The sequence below is a fragment of the Sinocyclocheilus rhinocerous genome, unplaced genomic scaffold (genome assembly GCF_001515625.1).
Source record: "Sinocyclocheilus rhinocerous isolate Xijiao unplaced genomic scaffold, SAMN03320098_v1.1 scaffold257, whole genome shotgun sequence".
Taxonomy (NCBI): Eukaryota; Metazoa; Chordata; class Actinopteri; order Cypriniformes; family Cyprinidae; genus Sinocyclocheilus; species Sinocyclocheilus rhinocerous.
This window is the reverse complement of record NW_015634026.1, coordinates 1,688,939-1,693,270: the sequence shown is the minus strand read 5'-3', so window position 1 is coordinate 1,693,270 and position 4,332 is coordinate 1,688,939.

The following is a 4,332-nucleotide window of genomic DNA, read 5'->3' as shown; positions in this document are numbered from 1 at the left end:
TTATTTTAAAATAAAAAAAAAAAAAAAAAAAAAAAAAATATATATATATATATAGATTATCCTTTGCTACTTAACTTTTCTTGACTTTAACACTTTCCTTTACTTAACGCTCTGTCTGCGCATGCTCTCAGGGAGATGCGCGTGACTCGGTAGAAGCAGCGTGACAGCGCGAGCGAGCAAACACGCGAGGACGTGTTTTATGCAGATGAGTTTCTGTGTGTACACTCTCCCACATTTACAATAATCTGGATTCAGAACATCAGATTCAGAACGAGGTAAGAAAAACTTTAAATGAATCCGTGTTCGTGACAACTCTTTCTGCACGAATAAATACATAAAATGTATGGAATTCAATGAAGTCAATAAAGTCCACTAACAATACAGCAGATGAGTCACCACCAGAGTCTGCTGGTGATTTTTGACGTCTTTGGAGCTTAGCTCTCAAAGTTACAATTCATTTTGTTAAATGAAAAAGTTTTGATGTTTATGGACAGGAAAAAGTATTAAAAAAGAGAATGAGAATAACAAATCTGAAATTGAAATGGAGAGAAGCCTATGACCATATACATACATATAGGCCTATGCAAATTTCAGAATCATTAAATATTTAAATTTACAGAAGAACACCAACCAAACCAAAACTGTTCACATAAATTATATAAATTGTGAAAAACAAGTTAAAACAATCCTGCATCATTTTCCTCGAAAGCAAACTTTACCAGCTCTTACCCAAGATTCTAAAAATAATTATGATTGCAGTTGCATTGCCTCAGGTTTCTTAATCAAACCACTGTAATAGTATTTCCTAATTAGCTCCAAGTTCACAGTACAGATCTGAACCTGAAACACTCTTCCTGAGAATGCTCATTAGTGTTGGGTCGTTCTTGAACGATTCGTTCATTTCGAATCTTTAATGTGACTCGTACCATAGACTAGCCGTTAACCATCTGTTAGTTACAGACTGCGTGACTTCGCCTGTGGATTTTTTTTTTCTGCGACTGATAAAATTTGATATATGTATGTATATAATCAACACTGCTTCAGACACACGTGATCTCTTCAAAACATTAAATTCTCTCCTCTATCCCCCTCCACCACCTCCCACCAACTCTTTTACACCAGACGATTTTGCTACATCCTTCACAATCAAAACTAAAACCATCAGCAGTCAGTTTTAAGCTCTGCTCACACAGGAACTCAACCTCACCCACTGCTAAAACTCTTCTCTCCTCCTTCTCTCCCCCTTCCCTCTGAGGCAGAAATATCAAAACTTCTCTCCAGCCATCCTACAACCTGTCCTTTAGACCCAATCGCCTCACACCTTCTTCAAGCAATCTCTCCTACACTCTTACCTGCACTCACACACAACATAAACACATCTTTTCTTACAAGCATTTTCCCCACTCAGGTAACTCCACTGCTCGGGTAACCCTACTGCAACCCTAAAAAAACTCGCATTAAACACTTCACTTGTAGACAATTACAGACCTGTCTCTCTTCCTCCATTCATAGCAAAAACTCTTGAACAAGTTGCTTTCAACCAGATATCATTATTTCTTTCATAGAACAACCAACTGGACTCTAACCAATCAGGTTTCAGAAGCGGCCACTCAACTGAGACGGCATTACTGTCGTCGGTCACAGAAGCCCTGCAGATTGTAAAAGCTGATTCCAAATCAGTTCTCTTTCTGCTGGATCTATCTGCTGCCTTTGATACTGATTTGATCTCCCACCTCCATACGGAATGCTGAAAACTCATCTCTTTCGCAAACATTTGACTGCATTCTAACTTGAAAAGAAAACAAACAAACAAACAAAAACATCCTTATTTCCTCCTGGCTCTCTAGATTGTACTAATCTGAACGATGTCTGAAACTTGTATTGCAAGCACTTCCTGTGTCTATTTGCCTCCTTATGATGAGTTGCTCATTGTATTACTTAATTGTAAGTCGCACTAGATAAAAGCGTCTGCTAAATTAAGAAATGTAAATATAAATGTTATGTTTAATAATAATAATAACAAACAACCATATTAAATCATATTGGAAAATTGCACAAATGAAACTCTTACCCATTTTCTGTAGCTTGGTTTGTATTGTCAGTGCTCACAAAAACTTGGTCTGTATTGTCAGTGCTCACAAAAACTTAATAATCAAATAATCAACAGCTGGAAACAGGATCTCCTCTACTTATATGAATAGCACACAGGTGGATGGAGGATGTTGCATGTGCACTTCGTGGTTGATTTACTAAGAATAACTGCATGATTTGACAGGGTATTTTTCTTTGGCCTATATATATCTCACAAACAAAAGAAGGGAGACTGTGCCAAATTAGACAACTTCAAGCTGTTGTGGTCACGCCGAGACAGCGCTCGTGTCCGTTGTAGACATTACTATCCGTCAAGCAGATAACGTTATTATTGCTAACATAGCGGACTCATCGAAAAATACATCAATGCATCATCTGTATTACAGTTTTTCTCGATTGCTAACACGCAATTCATGAAACAATTCACCATTTTCTCACAACTATAAACACAATCTCAACACTACACACAACTTGCGCAAACTTCAGACTTCCAGGTCAAAATCAAACATTTTAGTCAAAAACATGTTCTCTTTTGTCAGACTCAAACTTTGGCCTCAGATGATACACAAACCTGTCAAATACACAGACTATTTTCCTGCCTAGAGAACACTAGTGAGATCAATTAAAAAAATACTGTTACAAAAACCTCCTTTTGGGAAACAGGAATCCTTTTGCTAGTCAATGTATGTTACAGTATATGACATAAATAGAGGGGCGCAGATACAGTAAAATTCAGCAATAAGCTGTGAGAAAACTTTACTTTCATTACACTACTGTAAAGAGATCTTACAGTAGATGAAAAGCACTACAAGAGAAAAGTTCAAAGACCAAATATATACAGTAAACAAAAATATACAGTGAATACATTAAACACACATTAGAATAAAAAAATTAATTCATTCATTCATTCATTCAGCATCCTATGCCAAATTGCATTACAGTATTGGTAGTATCCACGACTGAGGTGCCCTTGAGCAAGGCACCGAACCCCCAACTGCTCCTTGGGCGCCGCAGCAAAAATGGCTGCCCTCTGCTCCAGGTGTGTGTTTACAGTGTGTATGTGTGTGTGTTCACTGCTGTGTGTGTGCACTTTGGATGGGATAAATGCAGAGCACTAATTCCGAGTATGGGTCACCATACTTGGCCACATGTCACATCACTTTTTAGTTATAGCAGTTTCTTAGTCTTCTGACAAAATACTTTTCTGCCTCCCCTAGACCAGTGTTTCTCAACCCTGGTCCTGGGCGCCCCCCAGCACTGCACATTTTGTGTGTCTCCCTAATCAAACACACCTGATTCAACTCATGAGCTCATTAGAAGAAACTCCATGCAGTCCATGCAGAAGAACATGGTCAACTATAGTGCTTTGTATCTCATCAGGAACAAATTACCTTTGACCTTATCCCCTTAATTTCTTTCCTTTTCCATCCATCCATCTCCCACTACCAGGATTCATTTTCCAAAACATATAATCAGCTGTGCTGTTGTATCATCCTGAGATTCTGACCTGTGTGTCATCAGTTTTGCTACTGAATGTTCACACATGGATAAATGTGCGCTGTTTGAGTTCATTTTTTGATGCTTGAGTTAATTATATTGTGTGTTTGTGTTTTCTGAATGAGAACATGGTTAAACCTGTGCAAAATGATGGCGTTTTTGTGTAGAGTTTTGCAGAAAACACTGAGCAAATTGGAATGTGTGTGCAAGCAGGTGAAATGTGTTAAAAGTTTTGAGAAACGTGTCTTTGTTTTGAGAACTGTATCAGTGGTTTGGAAAATTGGGCCAGATGAATCAGTTATAGTGTGTTAGCAATTGAGAAAAACTGTAAAGAGAAATTAATCACTTCATCCGATGTTTATGTGAATAAAATAGCCTTGACAGTCGAGTTCCACAACTATTGACTTTGTTCTCGCTCACCGGACTTGTGTGTGTGTGTAGGTGATGCAGGGTTGCCGGGTTTTCGCAACAAAACCCACCCAATTGCTACTCAAAACTAGCCCAATCGCGTTTCAAAGGGGGTTCCCTGGTAAAAATCGCGTTCCGGGGGGTAAAATACACGTTTTTCGGCGGGGTTCCTCCGGTAAAATTCGCACTCATATCACGTTATTGTGGTCGCTTCAACCCTCGGCAACAGTGTTAAAGTAGCCCAGTTCCACGGGAAAACCACGGACTCGGCAACTGAGGTGATGTAAAAGAGGAAAGCAGGCATTTGGACCAAAGCACTGTGAGGCAAGGGAGGGG